The sequence below is a fragment of the Carassius carassius genome, chromosome 33, assembly GCF_963082965.1.
Source record: "Carassius carassius chromosome 33, fCarCar2.1, whole genome shotgun sequence".
NCBI classification, from domain to species: domain Eukaryota; kingdom Metazoa; phylum Chordata; class Actinopteri; order Cypriniformes; family Cyprinidae; genus Carassius; species Carassius carassius.
Genome location: NC_081787.1, coordinates 19,066,716 through 19,085,999, shown reverse-complemented (window position 1 = coordinate 19,085,999; position 19,284 = coordinate 19,066,716).

The following is a 19,284-nucleotide window of genomic DNA, read 5'->3' as shown; positions in this document are numbered from 1 at the left end:
TAAAATTATGTTATATTTACGCAGTCACAAGCCTAAATTTAAGCATTTGGAACAATATTGGTGCTATTATTGACAGTGGCTTTTTGGAAATTTACTGACATAATGATATTCTTTAAAAAGCTGGTAATAATGCAGAAAAGTTAAAAAATTAAATTAAAAATTAAATAAAAATAAACATTTAGATTTGTTCGATTTACTAACGTGTTGTTCACTGCTGTCTTAAAACACAAATCTATGAACAAATTAGTTTAAATGCTAGACAATGAATTCTTACACAGACAAGTTCAATCCTAAATGAAAATTGTCATGTTTATTTTTATTGCATTTCCAGTAAAAATATATTGGTGTAATAATCAACACATGCTTGAGTTTATACTGTATTATTTACACTAACAAACAAACACAAGTACGGTCTGACCATAGTCATGATGTGAGTCAGAGTTAAGTAGAGTTATAGTACTGGTAATGTCTTTGCCCTTCAAATAAACCAGATGGCACAAGTGTCTTTTTTTTGCCATTGTTTGGTAAGCATTGTCCAACATCTGTTCTTTGACTTCTGTTACATAACTCTGATACATGCAGTCACAGATTGAGCACCACTGGCACGATGTGTGGTCTAAATCCCAAGGGGCAGGATGCTCTTAATAAAACCTGACCCATCCGAACTCAGAACTTATTAAACCACAAGCCAGTTATCTCAAACATCATACAGGCATCTATGCTTTTATTGTTCATGTACTGTCTTTTGTAGCAGCTTCAGTTAAGTATGTTTCTTGTTTTTTAATTTTTAACACCTATATCCACATTACATTTGTTTTCTTCAGATGTTTGTTACCAAAGCAACTTGACAAAAATGTTGGCTTTTCAAAGATTATTGCACTTACAAAAAAATTAAAATAAATTAATTAATGAATGAATTAATAAATTGGTTATGGTTTTTATATTGCTGTGGTATTACATTTAAAAAAAAAAAACAAAAAAAAAAATGTGTTACACGTTTGTAATTGTAAGTTTGGGGTCTGTAAGATTCTTAAATGTTTTTGAAAAAGTATCTTATGCTCACAAAGGCTGCATTTATTTGTTAAATAAGTGAAATAGTATTACCAATTAAAATAACTTTTCTATTTGAATATATTTGAAGAAAATAAGTAATTTACGATGTCAAAGATGTATTTTCAGTAGCCATTACTCCATTCTTCAGTGTCACAAAATCATTCTAATACGCTGACCAAGAAACATTGCTTATTAATTAAAGCAATCAATGCTTAAAAAGTTGTGCTGCTTCATGTCTTTTCTTTTTAACATTATGTATATATATATATATATATATATATATATATATATATATACATATATATATATATATATAAATATATATATATATATAGTTACAAGTTGGGTGTGTGCTTAACGTAAGACAAAGTGCTCGAGGAGGATAGTGATCAAAATGAGGAGTTTACTGGATGACGACGGAGAATACAGACTATACACAACACCACATTAACTTCACAATAGGTTAAGATACAAATACATTAAGTTACATTCACATTCAGATGCACATTCAATCATGGACGAAGAAGAACTCAACAGACAGGGTATTTAAGCACACAGAAGGTAATGAGGGAACTGGAGACAGGTGGGGAATAATCAATTAACCAAAACAAGAAAAGGAAGGTGACCAAATAAGGGAACAGAAGTTCATTAACGTAACAGTTCGCCCCCTCCCGGAACGGTGCGTCCTCGCACCGCAAGAGGAATACCAGCGGAGGGAGGGTGGGGGTTCTGGAGGTAGGAACCAGGGCGGAGTGGGGAGGAGTCAGGGAGGAGCCCGGAGAAGGAGGAGCCAGATGGTCCTCCAGAGACCAGCCAGGATGGAGATCCAGGGTGGAGTCGACGGCGGGAGGAGCCATGGTGGAGAATGAGCCGACGACACCAGGGGGCCAACAGGTGGAGACTGCACCGGTGGGTGAGGAGCCCAAGATGGAGCAGCGCAGCCGCAGAGCCAGGGTGACGTCGAGGATCCGGAGGGCCTAGGTGGAGCAGAAGGCCCAGGCGACCATGGCGGAGGCGGGGTCCTGGAAGACTGCTGTGGAGCTGGAGTGACTGAGGATGGAGGTGGAACCAGAGGGAAGGAGGAGCCTGACAGAGCTGGAGGGATGGAGTGATGAGGTGAAGCCAGAGGAATGGAGTCCCAAGGCAGCGGATGGTCGACGACTGACCAAGGTGGAGCCGGAGGGACGAGGGAGCCTGGTGGAGCAGGTGGGATGCCAGGCCACGGTGGAGACGAGGGAGCTAAGAGCCAAGGTGGAGCCGCTGAGTCGAAGGATCGAGGAGGCTCGGAAGCTGGAGGCAGAGACAGGGCCTTAACACGCCAAGGCGGAGCTGGAGACTGGCAGTCCAGCGGCAAACCATCGCACCCAGATGGCGCGGACTGAGGGTGAGCTGCGGGACTGACTGGCACCAGCAAAGATGACGTCGAGGAACTGGCTGGTCTAGGAGGAGGAAAGAGAGGAAGGATGGGAGGAAACACAGGAGGATCAGGGCTGGAAGGAACCAGCGGAAGTGGAGCAGAGGGACTGGCAGGTCTAGGAGGAGGTGGGAGAGGGAGGCTGGGAGGGAACACAGGAGACACAGGAAATTCAGAGCTGGGTGGAACCAGCGGAGAAACAGGAAATTCAGAGCTGGGCGGAACCAGCGGAGACACAGGAAATTCAGAGCTGGGCGGAACCAGCGGAGACACAGGAAATTCAGAGCTGGGCGGAACCAGCAGAGACACAGGAAGTTCAGAGCTGGGCAGGGAGCTGTGGAGAGCTGTGGAGACACAGGAAGTTCAGAGCTGGGCGGAACCAGCGGAGACACAGGAAGTTCAGAGCTGGGTGGAACCAGCGGAGAAACAGAAAACTCAGGGCTGGGCGGAACCAACGGAGAAACAGAAAACTCAGGGCTGGGCGGAACCAACGGAGAAACAGAAAACTCAGGGCTGGGCGGAACTAGCGGAAAAACTGAAAATTCAGGGCTGGGCAGAACCAGCGGAGATGGAGCAGAGGAACTGACTAGAGGAGGTAGGAAAGGGAGACTGAAAGGGTATACAAGGGGATCAGGGCTGGATGGAACCAGATGGATCCATAGACCAGTCCATAAGATCTAATAGTTGCTCCATACAATTTCCCGAGCCCGCATAAAGCTCACCCTCAGTCGCGGAAGTGTGGGCAGGGCGTTCCTCCACGCCCTCGATCTCCACTAAGACTCCCACGATGCACGGTGTTGCCGGCTCACACACCTGGTCAGTCGCGCTCTCGAGGTCCTGCACCCTGTTGGTGATTGGCTCGGGCTCTGCGGCTGCGGTGGGCTCTGGCTCTGTGCGGCTTGATGGTGGCTGGCTGGTCTCTGGGTCGAGAGTGGGGCTGGAGATATCCTCTTCAGTGGTGCAGATGGTCCATGAAGATCCATTTTTCTCCAGCACCCACTCCACAAAAGCGGCGAAATCCTCTCGGGGACGGTCGCTGGTAGGCGTGCCTTACACCGCTCGCTCAGGCCGGTGTAGTAGAAATTAGAGAGTGAGCGGTCGGGGAAGTGGGTAAGGCACGCCAGATCGAGAGTCCCTGGTATGGTCCTCCAGCGAACGGTCCAGTTGCTCCAGGCATTGCAGATACTAGTGTTTATCTGTTTCTATGTGTATTATCACACTTCTTACGGCATCTTTGAAATGCTGTACACATATACTCCAAAGACTGACAGTTCCTTTGCATTGAGGTCTCTTTAACTGTGTCATTAACCAATTATTTAAATTCAATTTAAATTACATTTTAATATATTCAATTTCAGACGTCTCACATATGCTTTAACTTATTTCCATAATGTTTTTTGAGTGTATGCACATTTATAGGTGATCGTTTTAGTTATGCTGTGTGATATAGCAATGTGATATGTGTGTATACGTGTGTATTTTCATGTTAAGTGTGGTTCTACCACTCGTACAATGACTTACGTTTTCATACACACAAAAACGTACAACATTGATGTATTTATAGCACTATAACGTACAAATACTTAAGTAGCAGTAGCAGTAACATAAAGAATGTATATGAATTCCCATGTATTAATATTGAAATCGTGGCTTTAAAGATTTAAATCGTTTGTATTCAATTGTCATATCAATACATGTTTGTTGAATTTACTGAAAGCAGTTTACTCATCTCCTTAATAGAAAATTAAATTTCTGTTCATGCTGCAAACTGGTTTCGGGGGTTACATAATGTTAAACCCTGTTTCGGGGTTATTACATAATGTTAAATAAGACTACACTTTGAAACCTTAAAATTAATAAAATTTCTGTAATTATTTAACTACTTTGTAATATTTTGCTGCACAATTTTCTCCTATGCAGTGACTGACAATACAAACATAAGATACACCAAAGCGCAACATAAAATTACAAATCACATCTATTTTATTTGTTTGGTGTCCTCAATATCTTTAGAATCCATATGTTTGCAAAGAGATCCAAATTCAGCCCTTTATCAATCGATCTTCATCTTCATTCTCAGCGAAAGCGAAATTTGAAAAAAGTGCCAGTGCGCCACCCTCGGGAAACGTTACGACATGGTTTACGGCACTGATATCGAACGCTCATTGGTTCTCACCTAATTCCTCACAGATTGCAACATGCCGTGTTTCAGTTGATTGAGATTTGAAATTAGTATCAAGCCTTCACGGAGAGAAGACAGATTCATAATTTCAAGGATTAATAAATAAAATTCTGCTCTGTAACGTTACCCTATAAAAACTATTACCACCACAGAGGACTGCGACTGGAACTAATCATCATTTGAACTACTTTTGGTACCCCTTTTGACTTTTTGCAAAAAAAAAAAATCATTGTGATTAACGTTATGCTTGTTTGTCTGTTATTAATTTATTTATAACAGTATGTAGTTTTAAGAAATTATTATGGGTAGGTTTAGGGGTAGGTGTAGGATTAGTGGCTCAAAATACAGTTTTAATGTTATATTTTTACTAAAATTGTTATTTTCCTACACATTTCTGTCCATTATGTTTTATTCTTTTAACATTATGTTTAAAATGGGTAGGTTTGGGGTGGGGTTTAGGGATCTTACATTTATCTAAAAAATTATAAAAAGGGAAAATATACATATATTTATATGACATGAAAGATTTGTAAATATTTTACGTTTTATTCGCTGTAAAAATGTAAGTATTTGTACGTTTTGGTGCCATATATTACGTCAGTATTGTATGTTTTACCACCTTTCAAAACGTACCAAAATTTATGTTTTGTGTCTTTTAAAGTTACGTATTAATAACTACGTATTAACAATGAGACCAGCTGATGAAATGCACACACACACATGCACACACACACACACACACACACACACACTTACTGTGCAAATATTTATACACAAGTGCTTGTAAATATTTGCACATTTACAAGCACTTACACACACACATTATTTATATTTCTGTCAGGTTAATTTGGAGTCGTTTCAGTGGGGAGTTCATAGAAGCAAAAGAGTGTGGTGGAGAAGCCGACGGAAACAAATACTCAGGGCTGAAAAAAAAAAGACTAATAATAATAATGAATATCTTCTGGGGAAATGGCACATATACTGTCATTATGAATGAAATTTTAAAGAAATATATTATTATAATTCACAATGCGTTACCCTCATAGTGTTCCTTTCATTTTGACCTGGAAAGGATTTTCTTTGTCCTGAAATTGTTAGTTATTGTTATCACACTGGACTGAAACTTGCTTACTGTTTGACATTAAACTCAGGTCTTTCATAATGAAAACTGTACTACCAGACTGTCCCATTGCACAATAATTGTGTGCCCAATAAGCCAAGATTTCCGGTCGCACCCCCCCCCCCCTCCCCCCAAAGAAAATGTGCTAAAAAATAATGTCCTTCTTCCGAGCACGTTAGATTCCAGTATGTAGCAGTATTAAAGTTTCTGTTCACCTGATTATGTATTAAGCCAAGAATAGAAGCAGCTTCCAGCTCTTGAAAGGTCAGGAAGGAAGGCATGCGGAAATGTCCCTGTCCTGTGGCTGTTTTCCTTTCACCTTTTAAGGTTTCGGAATCAGATTTTTTTCCACAAGATCTGCTGCTGCGGCAAACAGTCAAGTCTTCTTGACAGTAACTTATTATAAATTTAGAGTGGACCAGATAACGGGCTGGAGGCTCTGTTAAAAATACAGAGAGTGATAATGCTTTATGTGTTACGGTTTTCCATAAACCACACATTTATTCCACAGCGTTGTTGATAATATGAACTTATTCTGATCTACAAAGGTAAACATCTTATATTCATACACTTAAGTATAAAAATTTGACATTTATGTGCTATTCTATTCAAGAGCTAATCACATTCATTCATATTACAAAAGTAATAAGAGAGGGAATGAGAGTACAAGAAAGAGCTTAGCTCCCAGCTTGGATATGTTTAGCAGTTTATTATAATGAGTTATTAATGGGTGTCCCTCATTCAACATGAGCTCAGCAGACCACTTAAGGTGTCGCAGCTTATCCTAATCAAAATAATGAGAGAGAGCCTCGTGACCTTCCTTTCCAGCTAAAAACATCTCATTCTGCGTCCACTCTCCTCACCCTTCACGCATCACTGACCTTCAATCTGTCACATGGAAATACTCAACATCTACCGGATGCTAATCTGAGTGGTCTTCCAGGCTTCAGATTTCATGAAAACATTTACAACAACATAAAGAGAAAATAAAATAGTTATAGCTTTAGCAGGGGATCTCATGGCTAAATCTGAAATGTAGGACATCACAAGATCCAGATATAATCATCTGAGGGAACAGGAGGTGTTACTGTTCTGTTGAATAACTCTGTCAAAACACAATAAAATAAAGCTGACGATTTGACCAATCAGAACGGATTATTCCTGTGGGAATCTATCAAGGGAAAGATCATCTTTTAATCATATCACATGGCTTTGGGATTTGTTTGGGTTTTGTTAGTATTTTTGCTCACAATTCTGAGATAAATAAATTCCGAATTATAACGTCTCGGTTACATATGGTAACCCTCGTTCCCTGAAGGAGGATATCGCAAAATGGGATATCGCTTTGATAGACCAATCTACTTTGAGTGTAAACTAAACGAGCCAATGCACATTGGCATGCAATTATTGCATCCAGCTGCCGCTGATCAAAGCGTGAGTATAAGAAGGCAGCAGGTGCACTGCATACCATACCAGGTTTTTTCTGAGGAGCCGAGCCGGAGACCTGGCAGCTCAACGGCGGTACAGCAACCATGGCGACGGGACGTGGCATCTCCGTTCCCTCCTTCAGGGAACGAGGGTTACCATACGTAACCGAGACGTTCCCTTTCAGTCGGTCACTCTCGATGCCACGTCGGTGACCGACGCAAAATGGGATCTACCAAAGCGCCATGGGTGCTGCCCCTTCCAGTGACCTGTGCGAGCCGCCTGCACCCCTATTAGGTGTAGGCAGGGGCTCGGAACAAGTAGTTCCACTTACCATTGTCAAAGCACTACCTCACTGGGTGAGATTGGATAAAACTGGGAAAACGTACCCGTTCTGCTTGGGACAGGGATGCTGCGGAAGCCCAATCCTTCCCGAAGGAGGTCTCGGGAGCAAATACACATATAGGATCCATTTAGGTGTATATGGAGAAATTTTAAGGTGATTAAAACCCTCTTGGGAAGGCAGAAGTCTGCCGGGGAAACACAGGCTCTAAGGCTATACCGTGGACTATACATATACGAGTACCGCTTAGGTCTCAGTACGGAACCCAGCCTTTCATGGTTCTCACGGATTCATCATGAAGGTGGTCTCAACAAGGTCTACAGTACAGACACTCTGGAGCAGTTTAAGCAAGCCGACACTAACCGGGGCCTCTCAGTGCCACTACCCGTTTGAGGTGAGAACACAGGAGGATACCGGCTCTACACGAAGGCTATAGAACCTAGCGAAGGTGTTAGGGGTTGCCCAGCCCAAAGCTCTACAGATATCTGTCAGCGAGGCGCCACGAGCCAGCGCCCAGGAGGATGCAACACTTCTAGTTGAGTGAGCTCGCAACCTGAAAGGGCAGGGCACACCCTGAGCCTGATAAGCCAGGGCTATGGCATCCACAATCCAGTGGGCCATCCTCTGCTTAGAGACGGCACTCCCCTTCTGCCGGCCTCCGTAACAGACAAAGAGCTGGTCTGAGGTCCTGAAGCTTTGTGTCTGGTCTACGTAGCACCTCAATGCTCGGACGGGACAGAGCAAAGCCAGGGCTGGGTCTGCTTCTTCCAGGGGCAGCGCTTGCAGGTTCACCACTTGGTCTTTGAAGGGTGTAGTGGGAATCTTGGGCACGTATCCAGGCCGGGGCCTCAGGATTACCTGGGAGTTAGCCGGCCCAAACTCTAGGCACGAATCGTCGACCGAAAATGCATGCAGGTCCCCTACCCTCTTGATGGAGGCCAGTGCAAGCAGGAGCAGAGTTTTCAATGAAAGAAACTTTAGCTCAACTGAATGCAAAGGCTCGAATGGGCCCTGCTGTAATGATTTAAGCGGCAACCTGGACTTTGAGGGTGGAGGGAGACAGCCTTCGCTCCAGCCCTAGCTGCAAAAAGGAAAGCACGACTGCAATCAGGCACCTTCGGGGTCTTCTCTGCGAGAAGAACACCACTCGACGAACAGTCAACTTCAAGGCATAAGCGTGTCTCGTAGATGGTGCTCTTGCCGAAGTGATGGTGTTCACTACCTCTTTGGGTAGGTCACCTTGAACCTCCGCGTCCCGTCCAGGGACCAGACATGGACTTTCTAAAGGTCTGGACGCAGGTGCCAAATGGTGCCCCGTCTCTGAGTCGGTAGATCCTTCCTCAGAGGAATCGGCCAAGGAGGGGCTGTCGAGAGGAGCACTAGTTCGGGGAACCAGTTCCGAGTTGGCCAATACGGTGCCATTAGCAAGACTTGCTCCTCGTCCTCCCGGACTTTGCACAGTGTCTGTGCGAGAAGGCTCACTGGGGGAAACGCATACTTGCGCAGACCACCTTGTCGGTTGATGTACGCAACGGTCGCTGTGTTGTCCGTTCGGACCAGCACATGCTTGCCTTGTAAAAGACCTTTTAGATGGTTCAAGGCAAGGTGCACTGCTAACAACTCTAGGCAACTGATTTGCCACTGCAGCTGCCCGTCCAAACCTCTGAGACTGCATGCCCCTCGTACTTGGCCCCCCAGCTGGTGGTGGAGACATCCGTGTAAACCACAGCATGCCTGGAGATCTGCTCTAGGGGCAGCCCTGCCCGGAGAAATGCAAGATCTGACCACAGGGTGAGGGTTTGGCGACAGGCCGGTGTAACTTGGACCCGGTGTGTGCCGCGCTTCCACGCCCACCTCGGGACTCGGCCATAAAGCCAGTGCTGGAGCGGTCTCATATGTAACAGGCCGAATGGTGTAAATGCCACTGCAGCCGCCATATGCCCCAGGAGCCTCTGAAAAAATTTCAGTGGGACCGCTGTACTGCGCACGTTCCTCTGTGAGGCATGCTGTCTGTTCAACCGAGTCCAACTCCACTGTAGTGAAGCGGATACCGCGGAACTTGGGGGGACACCGGGCGAACTGAATCGCATAGCTTAGGCTGATGGTCGGTAGAAGCCAGCGAGATGGGCTGGGTAGCGCTGACCAGGCGCTTAAAAACCGTACAAGCAGGACCAGCGGAACCACAGCCGTACCCGCAGTGGGGCAGCGAGGTGGAACACAGGGGCCCAACTCGGGCGGCTTGTGAGCAGGCCAGAGTGTGGTGCGAGTGTGGGGTGCAGGGCTCACCTGGTTCCATGGGTTGGCAGAGGGTGCGTGAGTAGGGCCTTTGTTGACGCTCTCGAACCACCCACCGCTGCCATCTGGCGAAGGAGGAGGATGAGTGAGGTCCGGAGCTTGGCCGTCCGCAACTCTCCGTGCCATCCTGGGACCCAGAGATAAGGGAAACTGCTCTATTGTCGAGTATTTGGGTACCGAAAAAATGAAACAAAAGATTCTCCACCCGGCCCTCCTCCGGGGGAGGGAGTGGTGCGTTCACCATCTCCCGAAGAGCAGATCCCTCCATCTCTGGGTCACCTGTCTCAGGGCCGCTTGCTCTTTCGTTTACTGCCAGGTTTGGCAGAGGCCTGGACAGGTGGGGCAGCCCGCCCACGCCCGGCTCCACGGTGCTGCCTTGCTGGAGGCTGCTGCAGATGCGGCGCGGGAGCGGGGGCAGACGCGGACACAGGAGGCTGCCCTCGGCGATGAGCATGCTGGGTCACTGTGGCCGGCAGACGGGAGGAGGCAGAAGGCGACCGCCCTGGCAGGATGTGTTGTATCGCCTCAGTCTGCTTCTGGGCAACTGAGAACTGCTGGGCGAAGCTCTCGACTGTGTCGCCGAAGAGGCCGGTCTGGGACACAGGGGCATTGAGGAACCGGACCTTGTCAGTGTCCCTCATGTCTCCCAGACACAGCCAGAGATGGCGCTCCTGGACCACAAGCATGGACATCGCACGACCCAGGGAACTCGCGGTGACCTTCGTCGCTCGGAGCGCGAGGTCAGTGGCGGTTCGGAGTTCCTTTAGAACTTCTGGGTCATGACCACCCTCGTGCAGGTCCTTCAGTTCCTTAGCCTGGTGCACCTGCAGTAACGCCATGGCTTCCCCGCATGCCACATAGGCACTGCCGGTCAGACCAGGCGAGTGCCTACAGCAGCACCAGCATGCGCCACCCCGATAAAACCAATCATCCAGCCGCAAGGGCTCGGGACTCGGTGGAGGATTCCACTCGAGCTCTACCCTCTCGGAGGCCCGGGAAAACATAGCTGCTATTTCGGGATCCAACTCAGGCTTTGTCACCGTCCCAGAGGGCGGCAGCACAGCTGCGTCTTCATCCGACAGCTCTCCCTCCGATGCTGAGATCAACATTCGGTCAGGGGGAGGCCCATTGGATACCGCTGGTACGCTCCTTGAAGAGGGCCCTGCGCGTTCCATGGGTTGCTCCACTGGTGCAGGAGGAGCGGGGGTCCTCAGAGGGTTGGTTCCCTGCGGGGTTTGCCACCACTGTGACCCTCAAACCACCCGCGCTACTGCCGGAAGTGATACTCCTCTGTCGGCCGCCATAACAAGCTCCAGATCGCGGCAGCGGTAACGGGACTCCGCCCCCCTGAAGGTAGCGGAGCCTGGTTCTCAGCTCCGAGATGGTCATGTTCCCTCAGTGAGAACATGACACATCCACGAAAGCCACCTCAGCATGCTTGACGCCCAGACACGTGAGGCAGCGATCGTGACCATCAACCGGTGCCAGGTATAATAAAGCTGACAGGATTGCGCGATTCCCTCCGCATTTTCTGCATCGCGGAAATCATAGGGCCCTAGTTGTGGTATGCCAGCTCTATCTTGCAATGGATACACGCCACAACATTCTCTTTACGTTTGCCCGCACCATCAAAACGCTGCTGACTCCTTGAAGTTTGTGATTTCGGACGCAGCGCTTGTGTCTCCTTCCGCTTTGTGGGTGATGTAAACGCGTTGTGTCATATTAAAAAAATCATTGCGAAAGAACCTGACGTGAGATTTAAAATAAATTTAAAGAGGCTTCGAGGCAGAGGAATTTGCCTCGATCATTTTTTTGTAAACGAGTTACTCGAGGAATAGTTTCAGCCCTAGTGCATAGTGAGCGTTTTTTCAATAGAAAAAGCTCCGCTCTTGTTCATCTCTCTTCTGAAAGAAAAAGAAAAAGAAAAAAGAAAAAAAGGCAGCCATCTGCTTCCCGGGGTTCAGGACCTGTCGCTGCCGAGGCACAGAGGAGAATGAGCTCGTGAGAATACAGGTGGATCTGTCTGAGTGGTTTAAAGAGGGACTTTCCCTTTCGCGCTCGTAATGGCGGCGGACAAGAGAGAGCCTCGGGAGGATGATGTTATATCTTTAACACTTTCTGATACTGAGGTTAGTGCTCTGCTGGGTTTTTACCCAGGAAAAGCAGGAGATATTTGACGATGGTGAAGACACTGAGGCTGAGCCTTCTCAATTCTCCTGCCCTGTGTATGTAGAGCTGTTGGAGGTTATCTAGCTTTTTGATCATAGTCCTCCAGCTCAGGTGAGCCTTCCATTTCTGCATGATCTCCATACAGAGATCAAAAAAAAAAAAAAGAAAGATGCCGTTTTCTTCTCGCATCCATCGGTTTCGGCATGAAAGTAATCTGCCGACATCGAGGTGATGTGTGAAAGCGGCTATGAGGGGATGCCCCCTGTAGAAAGAGCTAAAAAAAAAATCTGCTTTTTTGCTGAGATGTTTGCTTATTTTAGCACATTTTAGGCACTTTGCTGTAGAAATAACACTTTACAGTCTCATGAGGATTTAAAATCCAAGGATCTTCTGCTGAAGAATCTTCTAGTTCAACAGAAAATCAAACTGAGCTCAAACACAGAGACTGTTTTAAAACCTAGTGGCAGGCCTCGCTGTCTGATGCCTACATAGGAATCTGCTTTTTTAAGGGAGCATCCTTGATAAAATGGAACCTTATAAGTGATTTGGATGAATCTACATACAGGCATGCAGCAATTTAAATAATGCTCCTCATGCCAAAGAAATAAATACTTTTATTCAGCAAGTTAATTTGATCAAAAGAGTAAAGAAATTTATAATGTTGCAAAAGATTTCTATTTGAAATAAATGCTGTTCTTTTGAACTTTCTATTCATCAAAGAATCAAGAAAAAAATATATATATCCTTGTTTTCATAAAGCAGCACAACGGTTTTCAACACTGATAATAATAAAAAATGTTTCTTGAGCTGCAAATCAGCATATTAAAATTATTTTAGAAGGATTGTGTGACACTGAAGCTGAAAATTCAGCTTGGTGTCACAGAAGCAAATTACATTTAAATATTTAAAATAGAAAAAATATATTTTAAATAGTAAATATATTTCACAATGTTAATGTTTTTACTCTATTTTTAATCAAATAAATGCAGCCTTGGTGTGACTTCTTTCAAATTGCTTGAAAAAAAAAAAAAAAAAATTCAACATTAGTGTTTTTTTGTTTTTATTATTATTATTAATTTTGACTAAAATTAGTCAAATCAATAACTAATCAAGCCAAAGCCAGCTTCCAGTTCACTTTCGCTGTAAGAAAAAAAAAATAAAGAAATAAAGAAATAAAGAAAAACACAAGGATATTGTGCAAAATAACTCATTCAGAGTTCAATGAAAATAAATAAACAAATAAATACAATACAAGACAATACAATAAAGTCTTTATTTGGAACATTACGAGCAACTTTCAACTTTTACCTTGTTGAGAGAAAGGAAGAACTGTGCAGTTGTGTGAGAGGATGAGTTCAGTTCATCTGGTGAATTTCCATTTCAGCTGAAGGGATGCAAAAAAGTGACCAACAGATGGAGACAAGCACAAGGACAGTCAGACAGAAAAGAGAGCCACTGAAAGCAGGGTTATTAAAATTACCAGCATATAAATAAGTGTCAGTAATGTACTGCAATATTAAAACTACATTTGTCTAAGGATTATTCAAAAGGGAAATGAGTTATGTACTTAAAATAACTGTTTTATGTATGCTGAGACAACGAAGGAATATATATTTTTTTTTTACCCTCACGCTTCTTCGAGATGAACCCGAGTCCAGCGAACATGACCTCTGCTCAAGTATCCCGACCTCCACTTGGCATCCACCTCTACACACAGATAGATAAGTGATATCTTTCAGAAAAACAAATACAGACCACCACCATTCACTCAATACTAATCCTATGTAATTGTGCGCCGCTGAAAGACTCCTTTACATGTTCGCGGCTCCCAGCATGCTCTCCAACATAAAGAACACATTTTCTAGAAGCTGGAGCACAGCGGTGAACTGCTCTAAGTGGCCACCTTTTGTTGGTTCTTTTAAGCTCACCTTTTCTCTATTGCTTTTTCTTTTTATTTTTGACCATCCAGGCAGCAGCGACAGGGAATCAATCCCTTAGAGACCCCTAGTAGGTAGAGCTCCCGCTGCCTGTCTCTCTCTCTCTCTCTCTCTCAGACTCCCTGTTGATCCGCATTCATCAGGCACATCAAAGGGCAGCTCAGGATGTTGCTGTGTCCCTGGTTTGCGGGCCCCTCCTGGTTGATTCTGCTGCCCATCAGGAAACAATCTCCCCTCTGCCGCACAGACTCATCTAATCAGTGTTGAGGTTTATGACTCTATGCGTTCCTATGAATCGTGCGAAAAGCTAAGGCCTGTGAGGTAGAAAGGGTCTTAGGAGAGAATGACTGCACATCGAGACTCGAGAGAGATTTCCACTGCATCGGATCCAACCCACGAAAAATCACCAGCTCTTTAGTCTCAGCTGTTTCTTCAAGACAGCATTGAGATCAAATTATCCTCAGATTTTTCTTCCGTCAACCTAGTAATGTCACATTTCTTTACTCAGATTTGCCAATAAAGCCTGCAATCAAATGTGTTAATATGAACTCTAGCAATCTGAGCAATCAATCAGTTTTTACCCTGGAAATGTATTTCTCGTAGGAAAACTTAAGGAAGAACATGCAACATATCAATTGTTAATCCTAGATAGCAAAAACTTACAAAAGAAACAGAGAGAGAAGAAAAAGCCAAAAACTAATCTCAAACTGTGCTTAAATCCATCAAAATGTGCAATTAAAACTCTGAGATCTCCATATGAGATAATGGGGTCATGAACTGAGAAATCAAAAATCACTTTGTCTTTTGACAGATACGAGTTCATTATAAAAACATCTTGTAAGTTTCAGAACTTACAATTTTCTCGTTAGTCTAAAAACAGCTTATATCGAAGCCAATCTGTGAAATGACAAGTTGTGGAATGTGACACTATGACATAATAGTGTGACCAAACCCTGCCCCACTGCAGAAGATCAACGCCTGCTTCTCCATCACTGTCCATTGTTTTGAACATGTAGTGGGGAATGCAGTTCTACACAGAAGTCAAACGATAAAGCTGCTCCAAATACATGATGCTATACAGTTGTGCAATAACAGTCTTTGCATTGCCTTCCTTCAGATCCCCACATTAGATACGAATAGATGAACATTATTTTTAAAGATGTTCCAAACCACTTCAGTAAGAACTTGGTCCTTTGATCACTTTATTTTACCACAGCTTCGTTTACATTTAAGAGAAACATATGAGTCAATATTGATCTCTGAATTAATGAAACATAACTGAAAACATCATTAGGTCTTCATCAAATTACTTGAAATTATTTTCTAATAGGGAAGCTTCAGAAAAAAAAAACAGATCCAAAAAATCTCTAGTTCCCTTTCGAGGGAACTTTGAACTGCGTCCTCTAGGGGTCGCTTTGGGGAACACCTCGTTATGACCCGTGTCTGAAGCATACATTGAAAAAACACCAACTTGTTGGCCGGCGACAGCCTCCGACAGCACTAACGCCACGACTATAAACAAGCACCAGGAGAGCATGTCATTCATCTTCTTCATCTTCACTGACTGTTTTGTTTGAAGCGTGCATCTGAAAGAACCGGTAAGAGGGATCTTTCTCTGTTTATCATGGCGACAACTAGCAAGCGTTTAGACAATGTGTGCATCCGTGTTGGCGTTATTTGACACCCGATGACACACGCGATCTTTGCGTCATTTGTTTGGGTGAAGAGCACGCACGCGATGTCTTTGAGGAGGCAATCTGCGTGCATTGTAGGGCTGTAGCTATCAAATATTTTAGTAATCGAGTATTCTACCAAAAATTCCATCGATTAATCGAGTAATCGGATAAAATGTGTTTTTACTTAATTAAAGTGCAATATCAATTATGCAAGAGAAAATACGAAAATAAAATGAACAACTAAGTATGCAATGCATACATCAAAAAATAAACATTTAATTATTACCCATTGTTTCTCTGTCTGTACCTGTACTGTAAACAATGACAATAAAGCTGACAGATAAATTAAGTACATTTAAGTGCCATTCAGTTGGGGTTTTAAATAAAGCATTTTCTGAGATGCACATTAAACATTAAACACATGAGACATTAATTTAATTTATCTTTTAATTATTGAAAATTAAGCAAACTTAACTTTTTGGTAAACAAAGGGGATTTACTATTAAAAATAAAACGTGAAATGAAGTGTGAAAAAAGAAATGTTGTGTGATTAAACCTAAAAAAATGTTTGATTTTTTTTTTTTTTTTGTAGTAGGCTATATACATTCTGCTGAACAACAGTAATACATATCTGGCAAATACTTGTCTTTAACCCTTTCACGCATGAATTATGATAACCTCGGTCAGGATTTTTTTCCTATGTGTTTTTATTGCTCTTAGGGCATGAAAAACAAGAATTGATTTTTATTTTATTTTTTTACAAATTTTTCAAAGAGATCTTCAGATGTCCACTTGAGTGGACAGCATGCGGTTGGTTTAAACTGAAGATATACTGTATTAAATATAAGACAATAATCAAACAGATAAAGTATGTGAATTTAACAAACTAATCAATGCAATTATATCAAATAATGTGAAAACTATAAAATATATGCAAAAAATATAAATGCAAAATATTGCAATGGCTTCATACAACTTCATACAAGTTGCACTTCGCGTATCTATGATATCAGAACATGAGGACGTGATTCCATCAGAATTTTCTACAGCCTGTCAAGGTACAACTGTGGAAACCACTCAGATGCTCCCTCCAGTGCACCAGAGTATGGAGATTTACCCTTATAAGCTGATAATTATGATTATGTTCAAGATGGGCATGCACATTTCTATCATAGCCCTCCTCTGAGAAAACCTAGCGATACTTTTTTTCAATCTCATCTGAAATGATCAGTGTTGGGGGTAACGCATTACAAGTAACATGCATAACCCATTCAGATTACTTTTTTGATGTTACAAGTAAAGTAATGTGTTACAAGTAACATGCATTACCTAATCAGATTACTTTTTGATCTAACAAGTAATTAACTACAAGTAATGTGCATTACCTAATCAGATTACTTTTTGATGTAACGAGTAAAGAAACGCATTAAATGTAACATGCATTACGTAATCAGATTACTTTTTGATGTTATTAGTAAAAAAACGCATTACAATAACATGCATTATAAAATCATATTACTTTTTGATCTAACAAGTAAAGTAATGCATTACAAGTGTCATACATTATGTAATCACATGACTTTTTTCGATGTCAATGAAAATGACATTCTAATAATACAAATACATTTATTTACAGTAGAAAAAGTCAATGCATATTAAGTTTTTAAATTTTAAATTTCAAAAACAATATTCACATTATAATTATGAATTGTAGCTGAAATATAGCCATTGCATGCATGACGTCCACTACAATGGACATGTGATTAATCAGAGTTTTCTCTCAATCTAAAATCAAAACTTGGAAAATTTTACTGTGATATGACTCATTAGATATTGCTTTATGCTGCAATATTTTTTTTACCTACAAGAGTCTCCCAGGATAGAAGGAATGGGTGGATATTCTGGAGCAACTTGGCATGTCTGACTGACCCTTGGCCATCTTGGTTTGGAGGGGGAAAAATCGAAACACAAAGGCTTGCCACTTGGTTGCAATTTATAGGATGATGCACCAGGGTCCAATGAAGAGATTGATGTGCAACTTTGCCATAAAAACCCGTGCAAATTCAAGAAAATGCTTTTTTAATAGCTGTCCACTGTAGTGACCACTATGCGTGAAAGGGTTAAAACTAAACAGGACTTTTATTTTGACGGGTTTATGTACCTTTACAGTTCAGTGTATGTGATGTGACGCTAGTTTTACTCAAATCAAACGGTCAAATGCTCATGAAGTGACTGTCAGAGCAGTTCTGGAGATGTTGTTCATGTGTTCACGTCCTTATTTAGTGAGACAGCAGACGCTGAAATCACTGCAAGCATCACGCGCGCTTCAGTGTGTGTGATAAAGCAAAATGTGCTTCTGCTCCATTCATTTACAGAGACACGCAGAACATGCAGGATTCATAATTAAATAGACTGTTCCAGCTATATCGTGATTTGATGTAAGTTCAATGACCTATTTTTGATAAATTAATTCATAATTTGGCAAATTTCCGTGCCATTCCGCGTTAAACTGTAAAATCTGTTTTTATGACTGGATTGCGCGATTCCCTCCGCGTTTTCTGCATCGCGGAAATCATAGGGCCCTAGTTGTGATATGCCAGCTCTATCTTGCAATGGATACACGCCACGTTCTCTTTACGTTTGCCCGCACCATCAAAACACTGCTGACTCCTTGCAGTTTGCGAGTTCGGACGCAGCGCTTGTGTCTCCTTCCACTTTGTGGGTGATGTAAACGCATTGTGTCACATTAAAAAAATCATTGCGAAAGAACCTGACGTGAGATTTAAAATGAATTTAAAGAGGCTTCGAGGCAGAGGAATTTGCCTCGATCATTTTTTTGTAAATGAGTTACTCGAGGAATAGTTTCAGCCCTAGTGCATTGTGAGCGTTTTTTCAATAGAAAAAGCTCCGCTCTTGTTCGTCTCTCTTCTGAAAAAAAAAAAAAAAAAGGCAGCCATCTGCTTCCCGGGGTTCAGGACCTGTTGCTGCCGAGGCACAGAGGAGAATGAGCTCGTGAGAATACAGGTGGATCTGTCTGAGTGGTTTAAAGAGGGACTTTCCCTTTTGCGCTCGTAAATGGCGGCGGATGAGAGAGAGCCTCGGGAGGATGATGTTATATCTTTAACACTTTCTGATACTGAGGTTAGTGCTTTGCTGGGTTTTTACCCAGGAAAAGCAGGAGATATTTGAGGATGGTGAAGAAGCTGAGGCTGAGCCTTCTCAATTCTCCTGCCCTGCGTATGTAGAGCTGTTGGAGGTTATCTAGTTTTTTGATCATAGCCCTCCAGCTCAGATGAGCCTTCCATTTCTGCATGATCTCCATACAGAGATAGAAAAAAAATAAATAAAAGATGCTGTTTTCTTCTCGCATCCATCGTTTTCGGCATGAAAGTAATCTGCCGACATCGAGATGATGTGTGAAAGCGGCTATGAGGGGATGCCCCCTGTAGAAAGAGCTAAAAAATTTTTTTGCTTTTTCTGCAGGAGAAACATCCTCTCTTAATCTCCCTCCTTGCCATTTAAGCCCCTTCACAAAAATCATCTCGCTTAAATGGCAAGGCATACGCAGTAGCAGGTCAGGCTATGGCTTTATTACACACGATGCTGGTGCTTCAAGCATATCAGACTGATCTGCTAAGAGACCTGGATAGAGGCAGGGGCCTTTTTTCTG